Source organism: Carassius gibelio, chromosome B19, assembly GCF_023724105.1.
Source record: "Carassius gibelio isolate Cgi1373 ecotype wild population from Czech Republic chromosome B19, carGib1.2-hapl.c, whole genome shotgun sequence".
NCBI classification, from domain to species: Eukaryota; Metazoa; Chordata; class Actinopteri; order Cypriniformes; family Cyprinidae; genus Carassius; species Carassius gibelio.
Genome location: NC_068414.1, coordinates 2,383,182 through 2,396,142, shown reverse-complemented (window position 1 = coordinate 2,396,142; position 12,961 = coordinate 2,383,182). Strand labels below are relative to the sequence as shown.

General features: G+C 46.7%; 3 non-coding genes across 3 annotated transcripts; all 3 read left to right on the top strand.

The window, feature by feature from the left end:
* Nucleotides 1-215: 215 nt before the first annotated feature.
* LOC127980536 (U5 spliceosomal RNA) lies at nucleotides 216-330 on the top strand. The gene has a single exon (XR_008159555.1). It is a non-coding gene; the product is annotated as a U5 spliceosomal RNA (small nuclear RNA).
* Nucleotides 331-935: 605 nt separating this feature from the next.
* trnag-ucc (transfer RNA glycine (anticodon UCC)) lies at nucleotides 936-1,007 on the top strand. The gene has a single exon. It is a non-coding gene; the product is annotated as a tRNA-Gly (tRNA).
* Nucleotides 1,008-9,581: 8,574 nt separating this feature from the next.
* On the top strand, nucleotides 9,582-9,696 carry LOC127980535 (U5 spliceosomal RNA). Its single transcript, XR_008159554.1, has one exon. It is a non-coding gene; the product is annotated as a U5 spliceosomal RNA (small nuclear RNA).
* Nucleotides 9,697-12,961: the final 3,265 nt, after the last annotated feature.

Here is a 12,961-nt window from a genome sequence, read left to right as displayed (position 1 = left end):
TTTTCAGATAGAGGCATGAGAAAGAGATTGCCTTGATTGGGCTTTTGGTTATTGGTGGACCGAGAGGACTTTTTTGAGTTTTACTCCTCCCTTTTGGAGTAGGGGGGGGGGGTGCTGACGAAACACATGTGGGCAGGCATTGTCACCCTTGATGACCCTTGGCGAGCGTAGTAGTTTAACAGAGGCAGCGCACAGGCCCGAGGGTTTGGAGACACAGCTCGAGTTTCTCTTCATTGTCGCATAAATCTTTCGCCTTTTACTAAAGATTTCCGTGGAGGGGAACTTTTGCGAGTGACCTGTATTTTTGGGTGCTCTGCTCACAGCAGAGCTACATCCAACTTTTCAGATAGAGGCATGAGAAAGAGATTGCCTTGATTGGGCTTTTGGTTATTATAGGCACTCTCTGCGTTTGACCACTTTGTGTTTATTTAGCCGGATGGGAAGGCAGCGCTTTCTTGTACGTGACGGGATGCAAATTCTTGAAGGCTCTCTTTAGTGACGGGTCCAAACAGAGATCTCATCTGCTCCTCTAGCCCTATCGGCGACTCGTGCACTTCGAGCCTTCTTAGTGACGGCGCAAGTTGCTGACTGCTGACTGCGTTGGTGGTATAGTGGTGAGCATAGCTGCCTTCCAAGCAGTTGACACGGATTCGATTCCCGGCCAACGCATATCCTTTGGCTCGGGCTGACGTCGAAGCAGAACTCCCTCTGTGACCTGTGCCTCCACCCAAAACTTTTGGATGGAATAATTTCGGATGGACCCATCATTAGCTGAAGTCGCATAACACTTGCAACACTACCGGTAGCAGGGGTCATTGTTTGGACTCTTTTTTTTTTTTTTTTTATTGCGCTTTAAACAAAAAGTATTGTGTCAATGCAACTGAACAACATTTATTAGGAACACAGTGCGTCAATAAAGCTACTGTCTTCCGCCTGCGTTGGTGGTATAGTGGTGAGCATAGCTGCCTTCCAAGCAGTTGACCCGGGTTCGATTCCCGGCCAACGCATGTCCTTTGGCTCGGGCTGACGTCGAAGCAGAACTCCTTCTGTGACCTGCGACTCCAACCAAACATTTTGGATGGATCATTCGGAAGACGAAAAGAACCAGCTCTCCCCGTCGGGGAATCGAACCCCGGTCTTCCGCGTGACAGGCGGAGATACTGTCCACTATACTAACGAGGAGCCGTGCATGCTGCCGTTTCTCCCCCAACTGACGGCACTGCACTGACATAACTAAACAATGCATGGCTTCTTCTGACGCAGACCCAGCCCTAGCACCGTAAAATTTCTGATGGACCCATCATTAGCTGAAGTCGCATAACACTTGGAACACTACCCGTAGCAGGGGTCATTGTTTGGACTCTTTTTTTTGTTTTGTTTTTTTTTTAAATTGCGCTTTAAACAGAAAGTATTGCGTCAATGCAACTGAACAACATTAATTAGGAACACAGTGCGTCAAAAAGCAAAATGACAGTTAAAGGCATTTCGTTATTGAACTCTTTGATGACATCATTCAGCTAAGTTCAGTTTAAATAGTATCTGTGCAATAATTTGCAATCAAGTCAACGATATCGCTGTACATGAAGTGTCCCCAGCTCCGCCTGCCAGAAGCGACAGAGGGAAGAAACCAAAACTCGATCGGTGAAAGGATGGAGAAAAAACCCGGTGAGAAACCAGGCTCAATCGGGGAGACAGTTCTCCCCTTGTCAGACGAAACAGGTAGATCAGCTCCAGGCTGCAGGAATGTCAGACTGTGCAGAAGAATCATCTGTTTCCTGTGGTCTTGTCCAGGTGGTCTTTACAGGGGATTTGTATCTGCGGCTCATCTAGTTGTCACGGTCTCCGCTGTGTTTCTGGGCCATAGAGGTCCTTTCTAGGTGTTGATCCACCATCTTCTCTGTATACGGACTGGATCCGGGTGACTGAAGCGGATACAGACTGGATCTGGTGGCTACGGTGACCTCGGAATAAGGGATTTCTTTAAAAGACTTTTTTTTTCATATAAGATTTTATCCAACTTTTCAGATAGAGGCATGAGAAAGAGATTGCCTTGATTGGGCTTTTGGTTATTATAGGCACTCTCTGCGTTTGACGACTTCTTGTTTATTTAGCCGGATGGGAAGGCAGCGCTTTCTTGTACGTGACGGGATGCAAATTCTTGAAGGCTCTCTTTAGTGACGGGTCCAAACAAAGATCTCATCTGCTCCTCTAGCCCTATCGGCGACTCGTGCACTTCGAGCCTTCTTAGTGACGGCGCAAGTTGCTGACTGCTGACTGCGTTGGTGGTATAGTGGTGAGCATAGCTGCCTTCCAAGCAGTTGGAGAAAGCAGTGCGCATGTCCTTTGGCTCGGGCTGACGTCGAAGCAGAACTCCCTCTGTGACCTGTGCCTCCACCCAAAACTTTTGGATGGAATAATTTCGGATGGACCCATCATTAGCTGAAGTCGCATAACACTTGCAACACTACCCGTAGCAGGGGTCATTGTTTGGACTCTTTTTTTTTTTTTTTTTTTTTTTAATTGCGCTTTAAACAAAAAGTATTGTGTCAATGCAACTGAACAACATTTATTAGGAACACAGTGCGTCAAAAAGCAAAATGACAGTTAAAGGCATTTCGTTATTGAACTCTTTGATGACATCATTCAGCTAAGTTCAGTTTAAATAGTATCTGTGCAATAATTTGCAATCAAGTCAACGATATCGCTGTACATGAAGTGTCCCCAGCTCCGCCTGCCAGAAGCGACAGAGGGAAGAAACCAAAACTCGATCGGTGAAAGGATGGAGAAAAAACCCGGTGAGAAACCAGGCTCAATCGGGGAGACAGTTCTCCCCTTGTCAGACGAAACAGGTAGATCAGCTCCAGGCTGCAGGAATGTCAGACTGTGCAGAAGAATCATCTGTTTCCTGTGGTCTTGTCCAGGTGGTCTTTACAGGGGATTTGTATCTGCGGCTCATCTAGTTGTCACGGTCTCCGCTGTGTTTCTGGGCCATAGAGGTCCTTTCTAGGTGTTGATCCACCATCTTCTCTGGATACAGACTGGATCCGGGTGACTGAAGCGGATACAGACTGGATCTGGTGGCTACGGTGACCTCGGAATAAGGGATTTCTTTAAAAGACTTTTTTTTCATATAAGATTTTATCCAACTTTTCAGATAGAGGCATGAGAAAGAGATTGCCTTGATTGGGCTTTTGGTTATTATAGGCACTCTCTGCGTTTGACCACTTCGTGTTTATTTAGCCGGATGGGAAGGCAGCGCTTTCTTGTACGTGACGGGATGCAAATTCTTGAAGGCTCTCTTTAGTGACGGGTCCAAACAAAGATCTCATCTGCTCCTCTAGCCCTATCGGCGACTCGTGCACTTCGAGCCTTCTTAGTGACGGCGCAAGTTGCTGACTGCTGACTGCGTTGGTGGTATAGTGGTGAGCATAGCTGCCTTCCAAGCAGTTGACCCGGATTCGATTCCCGGCCAACGCATATCCTTTGGCTCGGGCTGACGTCGAAGCAGAACTCCCTCTGTGACCTGTGCCTCCACCCAAAACTTTTGGATGGAATAATTTCGGATGGACCCATCATTAGCTGAAGTCGCATAACACTTGCAACACTACCGGTAGCAGGGGTCATTGTTTGGACTCTTTTTTTTTTTTTTTTTATTGCGCTTTAAACAAAAAGTATTGTGTCAATGCAACTGAACAACATTTATTAGGAACACAGTGCGTCAATAAAGCTACTGTCTTCCGCCTGCCTTGGTGGTATAGTGGTGAGCATAGCTGCCTTCCAAGCAGTTGACCCGGGTTCGATTCCCGGCCAACGCATGTCCTTTGGCTCGGGCTGACGTCGAAGCAGAACTCCTTCTGTGACCTGCGACTCCAACCAAACATTTTGGATGGATCATTCGGAAGACGAAAAGAACCAGCTCTCCCCGTCGGGGAATCGAACCCCGGTCTTCCGCGTGACAGGCGGAGATACTGTCCACTATACTAACGAGGAGCCGTGCATGCTGCCGTTTCTCCCCCAACTGACGGCACTGCACTGACATAACTAAACAATGCATGGCTTCTTCTGACGCAGACCCAGCCCTAGCACCGTAAAATTTCTGATGGACCCATCATTAGCTGAAGTCGCATAACACTTGGAACACTACCCGTAGCAGGGGTCATTGTTTGGACTCTTTTTTTTGTTTTGTTTTTTTTTTAAATTGCGCTTTAAACAGAAAGTATTGCGTCAATGCAACTGAACAACATTAATTAGGAACACAGTGCGTCAAAAAGCAAAATGACAGTTAAAGGCATTTCGTTATTGAACTCTTTGATGACATCATTCAGCTAAGTTCAGTTTAAATAGTATCTGTGCAATAATTTGCAATCAAGTCAACGATATCGCTGTACATGAAGTGTCCCCAGCTCCGCCTGCCAGAAGCGACAGAGGGAAGAAACCAAAACTCGATCGGTGAAAGGATGGAGAAAAAACCCGGTGAGAAACCAGGCTCAATCGGGGAGACAGTTCTCCCCTTCTCAGACGAAACAGGTAGATCAGCTCCAGGCTGCCGGAATGTCAGACTGTGCAGAAGAATCATCTGTTTCCTGTGGTCTTGTCCAGGTGGTCTTTACAGGGGATTTGTATCTGCGGCTCATCTAGTTGTCACGGTCTCCGCTGTGTTTCTGGGCCATAGAGGTCCTTTCTAGGTGTTGATCCACCATCTTCTCTGTATACGGACTGGATCCGGGTGACTGAAGCGGATACAGACTGGATCTGGTGGCTACGGTGACCTCGGAATAAGGGATTTCTTTAAAAGACTTTTTTTTTCAAATAAGATTTTATCCAACTTTTCAGATAGAGGCATGAGAAAGAGATTGCCTTGATTGGGCTTTTGGTTATTATAGGCACTCTCTGCGTTTGACCACTTCGTGTTTATTTAGCCGGATGGGAAGGCAGCGCTTTCTTGTACGTGACGGGATGCAAATTCTTGAAGGCTCTCTTTAGTGACGGGTCCAAACAAAGATCTCATCTGCTCCTCTAGCCCTATCGGCGACTCGTGCACTTCGAGCCTTCTTAGTGACGGCGCAAGTTGCTGACTGCTGACTGCGTTGGTGGTATAGTGGTGAGCATAGCTGCCTTCCAAGCAGTTGGAGAAAGCAGTGCGCATGTCCTTTGGCTCGGGCTGACGTCGAAGCAGAACTCCCTCTGTGACCTGTGCCTCCACCCAAAACTTTTGGATGGAATAATTTCGGATGGACCCATCATTAGCTGAAGTCGCATAACACTTGGAACACTACCCGTAGCAGGGGTCATTGTTTGGACTCTTTTTTTTTTTTTTTTTTTTTTTAAATTGCGCTTTAAACAGAAAGTATTGCGTCAATGCAACTGAACAACATTAATTAGGAACACAGTGCGTCAAAAAGCAAAATGACAGTTAAAGGCATTTCGTTATTGAACTCTTTGATGACATCATTCAGCTAAGTTCAGTTTAAATAGTATCTGTGCAATAATTTGCAATCAAGTCAACGATATCGCTGTACATGAAGTGTCCCCAGCTCCGCCTGCCAGAAGCGACAGAGGGAAGAAACCAAAACTCGATCGGTGAAAGGATGGAGAAAAAACCCGGTGAGAAACCAGGCTCAATCGGGGAGACAGTTCTCCCCTTCTCAGACGAAACAGGTAGATCAGCTCCAGGCTGCCGGAATGTCAGACTGTGCAGAAGAATCATCTGTTTCCTGTGGTCTTGTCCAGGTGGTCTTTACAGGGGATTTGTATCTGCGGCTCATCTAGTTGTCACGGTCTCCGCTGTGTTTCTGGGCCATAGAGGTCCTTTCTAGGTGTTGATCCACCATCTTCTCTGTATACGGACTGGATCCGGGTGACTGAAGCGGATACAGACTGGATCTGGTGGCTACGGTGACCTCGGAATAAGGGATTTCTTTAAAAGACTTTTTTTTTCAAATAAGATTTTATCCAACTTTTCAGATAGAGGCATGAGAAAGAGATTGCCTTGATTGGGCTTTTGGTTATTATAGGCACTCTCTGCGTTTGACCACTTCGTGTTTATTTAGCCGGATGGGAAGGCAGCGCTTTCTTGTACGTGACGGGATGCAAATTCTTGAAGGCTCTCTTTAGTGACGGGTCCAAACAAAGATCTCATCTGCTCCTCTAGCCCTATCGGCGACTCGTGCACTTCGAGCCTTCTTAGTGACGGCGCAAGTTGCTGACTGCTGACTGCTGACTGCGTTGGTGGTATAGTGGTGAGCATAGCTGCCTTCCAAGCAGTTGGAGAAAGCAGTGCGCATGTCCTTTGGCTCGGGCTGACGTCGAAGCAGAACTCCCTCTGTGACCTGTGCCTCCACCCAAAACTTTTGGATGGAATAATTTCGGATGGACCCATCATTAGCTGAAGTCGCATAACACTTGCAACACTACCCGTAGCAGGGGTCATTGTTTGGACTCTTTTTTTTTTTTTTTTTTTTTTTTTAATTGCGCTTTAAACAAAAAGTATTGTGTCAATGCAACTGAACAACATTTATTAGGAACACAGTGCGTCAAAAAGCAAAATGACAGTTAAAGGCATTTCGTTATTGAACTCTTTGATGACATCATTCAGCTAAGTTCAGTTTAAATAGTATCTGTGCAATAATTTGCAATCAAGTCAACGATATCGCTGTACATGAAGTGTCCCCAGCTCCGCCTGCCAGAAGCGACAGAGGGAAGAAACCAAAACTCGATCGGTGAAAGGATGGAGAAAAAACCCGGTGAGAAACCAGGCTCAATCGGGGAGACAGTTCTCCCCTTGTCAGACGAAACAGGTAGATCAGCTCCAGGCTGCAGGAATGTCAGACTGTGCAGAAGAATCATCTGTTTCCTGTGGTCTTGTCCAGGTGGTCTTTACAGGGGATTTGTATCTGCGGCTCATCTAGTTGTCACGGTCTCCGCTGTGTTTCTGGGCCATAGAGGTCCTTTCTAGGTGTTGATCCACCATCTTCTCTGTATACGGACTGGATCCGGGTGACTGAAGCGGATACAGACTGGATCTGGTGGCTACGGTGACCTCGGAATAAGGGATTTCTTTAAAAGACTTTTTTTTTTCATATAAGATTTCATCCAACTTTTCAGATAGAGGCATGAGAAAGAGATTGCCTTGATTGGGCTTTTGGTTATTATAGGCACTCTCTGCGTTTGACCACTTCGTGTTTATTTAGCCGGATGGGAAGGCAGCGCTTTCTTGTACGTGACGGGATGCAAATTCTTGAAGGCTCTCTTTAGTGACGGGTCCAAACAAAGATCTCATCTGCTCCTCTAGCCCTATCGGCGACTCGTGCACTTCGAGCCTTCTTAGTGACGGCGCAAGTTGCTGACTGCTGACTGCGTTGGTGGTATAGTGGTGAGCATAGCTGCCTTCCAAGCAGTTGGAGAAAGCAGTGCGCATGTCCTTTGGCTCGGGCTGACGTCGAAGCAGAACTCCCTCTGTGACCTGTGCCTCCACCCAAAACTTTTGGATGGAATAATTTCGGATGGACCCATCATTAGCTGAAGTCGCATAACACTTGGAACACTACCCGTAGCAGGGGTCATTGTTTGGACTCTTTTTTTTTTTTTTTTTTTTTTTTAAATTGCGCTTTAAACAGAAAGTATTGCGTCAATGCAACTGAACAACATTAATTAGGAACACAGTGCGTCAAAAAGCAAAATGACAGTTAAAGGCATTTCGTTATTGAACTCTTTGATGACATCATTCAGCTAAGTTCAGTTTAAATAGTATCTGTGCAATAATTTGCAATCAAGTCAACGATATCGCTGTACATGAAGTGTCCCCAGCTCCGCCTGCCAGAAGCGACAGAGGGAAGAAACCAAAACTCGATCGGTGAAAGGATGGAGAAAAAACCCGGTGAGAAACCAGGCTCAATCGGGGAGACAGTTCTCCCCTTGTCAGACGAAACAGGTAGATCAGCTCCAGGCTGCAGGAATGTCAGACTGTGCAGAAGAATCATCTGTTTCCTGTGGTCTTGTCCAGGTGGTCTTTACAGGGGATTTGTATCTGCGGCTCATCTAGTTGTCACGGTCTCCGCTGTGTTTCTGGGCCATAGAGGTCCTTTCTAGGTGTTGATCCACCATCTTCTCTGTATACGGACTGGATCCGGGTGACTGAAGCGGATACAGACTGGATCTGGTGGCTACGGTGACCTCGGAATAAGGGATTTCTTTAAAAGACTTTTTTTTTCATATAAGATTTTATCCAACTTTTCAGATAGAGGCATGAGAAAGAGATTGCCTTGATTGGGCTTTTGGTTATTATAGGCACTCTCTGCGTTTGACCACTTCGTGTTTATTTAGCCGGATGGGAAGGCAGCGCTTTCTTGTACGTGACGGGATGCAAATTCTTGAAGGCTCTCTTTAGTGACGGGTCCAAACAAAGATCTCATCTGCTCCTCTAGCCCTATCGGCGACTCGTGCACTTCGAGCCTTCTTAGTGACGGCGCAAGTTGCTGACTGCTGACTGCGTTGGTGGTATAGTGGTGAGCATAGCTGCCTTCCAAGCAGTTGACCCGGATTCGATTCCCGGCCAACGCATGTCCTTTGGCTCGGGCTGACGTCGAAGCAGAACTCCCTCTGTGACCTGTGCCTCCACCCAAAACTTTTGGATGGAATAATTTCGGATGGACCCATCATTAGCTGAAGTCGCATAACACTTGGAACACTACCCGTAGCAGGGGTCATTGTTTGGACTCTTTTTTTTTTTTTTTTAAATTGCGCTTTAAACAGAAAGTATTGCGTCAATGCAACTGAACAACATTAATTAGGAACACAGTGCGTCAAAAAGCAAAATGACAGTTAAAGGCATTTCGTTATTGAACTCTTTGATGACATCATTCAGCTAAGTTCAGTTTAAATAGTATCTGTGCAATAATTTGCAATCAAGTCAACGATATCGCTGTACATGAAGTGTCCCCAGCTCCGCCTGCCAGAAGCGACAGAGGCAAGAAACCAAAACTCGATCGGTGAAAGGATGGAGAAAAAACCCGGTGAGAAACCAGGCTCAATCGGGGAGACAGTTCTCCCCTTGTCAGACGAAACAGGTAGATCAGCTCCAGGCTGCAGGAATGTCAGACTGTGCAGAAGAATCATCTGTTTCCTGTGGTCTTGTCCAGGTGGTCTTTACAGGGGATTTGTATCTGCGGCTCATCTAGTTGTCACGGTCTCCGCTGTGTTTCTGGGCCATAGAGGTCCTTTCTAGGTGTTGATCCACCATCTTCTCTGTATACGGACTGGATCCGGGTGACTGAAGCGGATACAGACTGGATCTGGTGGCTACGGTGACCTCGGAATAAGGGATTTCTTTAAAAGACTTTTTTTTTCATATAAGATTTTATCCAACTTTTCAGATAGAGGCATGAGAAAGAGATTGCCTTGATTGGGCTTTTGGTTATTGGTGGACCGAGAGGACTTTTTTGAGTTTTACTCCTCCCTTTTGGAGTAGGGGGGGGGGGGGTGCTGACGAAACACATGTGGGCAGGCATTGTCACCCTTGATGACCCTTGGCGAGCGTAGTAGTTTAACAGAGGCAGCGCACAGGCCCAAGGGTTTGGAGACACAGCTCGAGTTTCTCTTCATTGTCGCATAAATCTTTCGCCTTTTACTAAAGATTTCCGTGGAGGGGAACTTTTGCGAGTGACCTGTATTTTTGGGTGCTCTGCTCACAGCAGAGCTACATCGAAATGTCAAGAGCAGAATCAGTTTGACCGTCCAGCAGCATGCTGCGAGAGGGCTTGCCACTGGTCATCGTCTGAATAGGCACTCTCTGCGTTTGACCACTTCGTGTTTATTTAGCCGGATGGGAAGGCAGCGCTTTCTTGTACGTGACGGGATGCAAATTCTTGAAGGCTCTCTTTAGTGACGGGTCCAAACAAAGATCTCATCTGCTCCTCTAGCCCTATCGGCGACTCGTGCACTTCGAGCCTTCTTAGTGACGGCGCAAGTTGCTGACTGCTGACTGCGTTGGTGGTATAGTGGTGAGCATAGCTGCCTTCCAAGCAGTTGGAGAGAGCAGTGCGCATGTCCTTTGGCTCGGGCTGACGTCGAAGCAGAACTCCCTCTGTGACCTGTGCCTCCACCCAAAACTTTTGGATGGAATAATTTCGGATGGACCCATCATTAGCTGAAGTTGCATAACACTTGCAACACTACCCGTAGCAGGGGTCATTGTTTGGACTCTTTTTTTTTTTTTTTTTTTTTTTAATTGCGCTTTAAACAAAAAGTATTGTGTCAATGCAACTGAACAACATTTATTAGGAACACAGTGCGTCAATAAAGCTACTGACTTCCGCCTGCGTTGTTGGTATAGTGGTGAGCATAGCTGCCTTCCAAGCAGTTGACCCGCGTTCGATTCCCGGCCAACGCATGTCCTTTGGCTCGGGCTGACGTCGAAGCAGAACTCCTTCTGTGACCTGCGAATCCAACCAAACATTTTGGATGGATCATTCGGAAGACGAAAAGAACCAGCTCTCCCCGTCGGGGAATCGAACCCCGGTCTTCCGCGTGACAGGCGGAGATACTGTCCACTATACTAACGAGGAGCCGTGCATGCTGCCGTTTCTCCCCCAACTGACGGCACTGCACTGACATAACTAAACAATGCATGGCTTCTTCTGACGCAGACCCAGCCCTAGCACCGTAAAATTTCTGATGGACCCATCATTAGCTGAAGTCGCATAACACTTGGAACACTACCCGTAGCAGGGGTCATTGTTTGGACTCTTTTTTTTTGTTTTTTTTTAAATTGCGCTTTAAACAGAAAGTATTGCGTCAATGCAACTGAACAACATTAATTAGGAACACAGTGCGTCAAAAAGCAAAATGACAGTTAAAGGCATTTCGTTATTGAACTCTTTGATGACATCATTCAGCTAAGTTCAGTTTAAATAGTATCTGTGCAATAATTTGCAATCAAGTCAACGATATCGCTGTACATGAAGTGTCCCCAGCTCCGCCTGCCAGAAGCGACAGAGGGAAGAAACCAAAACTCGATCGGTGAAAGGATGGAGAAAAAACCCGGTGAGAAACCAGGCTCAATCGGGGAGACAGTTCTCCCCTTGTCAGACGAAACAGGTAGATCAGCTCCAGGCTGCAGGAATGTCAGACTGTGCAGAAGAATCATCTGTTTCCTGTGGTCTTGTCCAGGTGGTCTTTACAGGGGATTTGTATCTGCGGCTCATCTAGTTGTCACGGTCTCCGCTGTGTTTCTGGGCCATAGAGGTCCTTTCTAGGTGTTGATCCACCATCTTCTCTGTATACGGACTGGATCCGGGTGACTGAAGTGGATACAGACTGGATCTGGTGGCTACGGTGACCTCGGAATAAGGGATTTCTTTAAAAGACTTTTTTTTTCATATAAGATTTTATCCAACTTTTCAGATAGAGGCATGAGAAAGAGATTGCCTTGATTGGGCTTTTGGTTATTATAGGCACTCTCTGCGTTTGACCACTTCGTGTTTATTTAGCCGGATGGGAAGGCAGCGCTTTCTTGTACGTGACGGGATGCAAATTCTTGAAGGCTCTCTTTAGTGACGGGTCCAAACAAAGATCTCATCTGCTCCTCTAGCCCTATCGGCGACTCGTGCACTTCGAGCCTTCTTAGTGACGGCGCAAGTTGCTGACTGCTGACTGCGTTGGTGGTATAGTGGTGAGCATAGCTGCCTTCCAAGCAGTTGGAGAGAGCAGTGCGCATGTCCTTTGGCTCGGGCTGACGTCGAAGCAGAACTCCCTCTGTGACCTGTGCCTCCACCCAAAACTTTTGGATGGAATAATTTCGGATGGACCCATCATTAGCTGAAGTCGCATAACACTTGCAACACTACCCGTAGCAGGGGTCATTGTTTGGACTCTTTTTTTTTTTTTTTTTTTTTTTTTAATTGCGCTTTAAACAAAAAGTATTGTGTCAATGCAACTGAACAACATTTATTAGGAACACAGTGCGTCAATAAAGCTACTGACTTCCGCCTGCGTTGTTGGTATAGTGGTGAGCATAGCTGCCTTCCAAGCAGTTGACCCGGGTTCGATTCCCGGCCAACGCATGTCCTTTGGCTCGGGCTGACGTCGAAGCAGAACTCCTTCTGTGACCTGCGAATCCAACCAAACATTTTGGATGGATCATTCGGAAGACGAAAAGAACCAGCTCTCCCCGTCGGGGAATCGAACCCCGGTCTTCCGCGTGACAGGCGGAGATACTGTCCACTATACTAACGAGGAGCCGTGCATGCTGCCGTTTCTCCCCCAACTGACGGCACTGCACTGACATAACTAAACAATGCATGGCTTCTTCTGACGCAGACCCAGCCCTAGCACCGTAAAATTTCTGATGGACCCATCATTAGCTGAAGTCGCATAACACTTGGAACACTACCCGTAGCAGGGGTCATTGTTTGGACTCTTTTTTTTTTTTTTTTTTTTTTTTAAATTGCGCTTTAAACAGAAAGTATTGCGTCAATGCAACTGAACAACATTAATTAGGAACACAGTGCGTCAAAAAGCAAAATGACAGTTAAAGGCATTTCGTTATTGAACTCTTTGATGACATCATTCAGCTAAGTTCAGTTTAAATAGTATCTGTGCAATAATTTGCAATCAAGTCAACGATATCGCTGTACATGAAGTGTCCCCAGCTCCGCCTGCCAGAAGCGACAGAGGGAAGAAACCAAAACTCGATCGGTGAAAGGATGGAGAAAAAACCCGGTGAGAAACCAGGCTCAATCGGGGAGACAGTTCTCCCCTTGTCAGACGAAACAGGTAGATCAGCTCCAGGCTGCAGGAATGTCAGACTGTGCAGAAGAATCATCTGTTTCCTGTGGTCTTGTCCAGGTGGTCTTTACAGGGGATTTGTATCTGCGGCTCATCTAGTTGTCACGGTCTCCGCTGTGTTTCTGGGCCATAGAGGTCCTTTCTAGGTGTTGATCCACCATCTTCTCTGTATACGGAC